Here is a 1,078-nt window from a genome sequence, read left to right as displayed (position 1 = left end):
ACCCCTGAAAATTTCATTGAAATCGGGCAAGCCGTCTAGGAATGATAGAAATCCGAAAAAAAACACGTAAAGCCAAACAGAATTAATTTTTTTTTTTTTGTTTTTGCAAAACGTGCAAAGATACACACATGAAATTTCTTATGTGCACCCTCCACACAGACCCCAATCACCCCTGAAAATTTCTTTGATATCGGGCAAGCCGTCTAGGAGGAGTATGCGAACAGGAAGTTTTGCCACTTAATTTTATATATATAGATTCTGAATAAGGGCAAAGGTCGCACACAATTTTGGCAAAGGGTAAAAATTCAAAATATCGGGTCAAAGGGTATTGGCGCTTAAAAAGGGTCAAATTGCCCCTTTAGTTGCACAACGGCAACACTGGATATAATATAAGATTCCGCATTTCCGGCGACGATGAAGTTTCTCAAGTAAAAGTAAACAAAGCCGAATGGGAGAATAAAATAAACCGTAAAATAGTAAATTATCTCAGTAATAAAATTTCGACAGTAAACGCGTTTTTTGTGTTAAATTGAAAAATATATGATTTTTAAAATGAATTAATAGTGAAAACGTTAAAAAACGGCGATTAGCAGATTTAGGTGCATCTAAGGTTTCTGAGGTGTTGTTTGCCTTTACTTGAGAATTGTTAAAATCGGCAAATCCCAAGTTGCGGTTTCTGGAACGTGCCACATTTGTTCGCTACTTCATGATGTGACAAAAGGAAAAGCTGGCAGCACTCCGTAAGGTTGCAGAAATCTTTTAAAATATGTTAAAAAAATATCTTAATATGGAAGGAACTGCTTTACACTGTCAAGGAAAAAAATTGTCAAAACTCAATGCAATTTTTAGCAACTTCAATCTTGCACTTTATTATACTAAAACTAAATTTTTTTTTAGAGTGTAATTAAAAAGTTTGCCATTTAGGTGAAACCTTGCAGAATTTTTAAAATTTTTTTATTTAGTTTGATCCAAACCCAGAGATCTACCACATTTTTTCCCAGATTCTATCACACAGAATTTTTTCAAAGTGCGATCACTGATGAGCTCTCATGCTTTCGGCAACCGTCTACATGCAATA

The sequence above is a fragment of the Rhagoletis pomonella genome, unplaced genomic scaffold (genome assembly GCF_013731165.1).
Source record: "Rhagoletis pomonella isolate Grant_MI unplaced genomic scaffold, Rhpom_1.0 Rhpom_scaffold_00006, whole genome shotgun sequence".
Taxonomy (NCBI): Eukaryota; Metazoa; Arthropoda; class Insecta; order Diptera; family Tephritidae; genus Rhagoletis; species Rhagoletis pomonella.
This window is presented reverse-complemented; position numbering follows the sequence as displayed.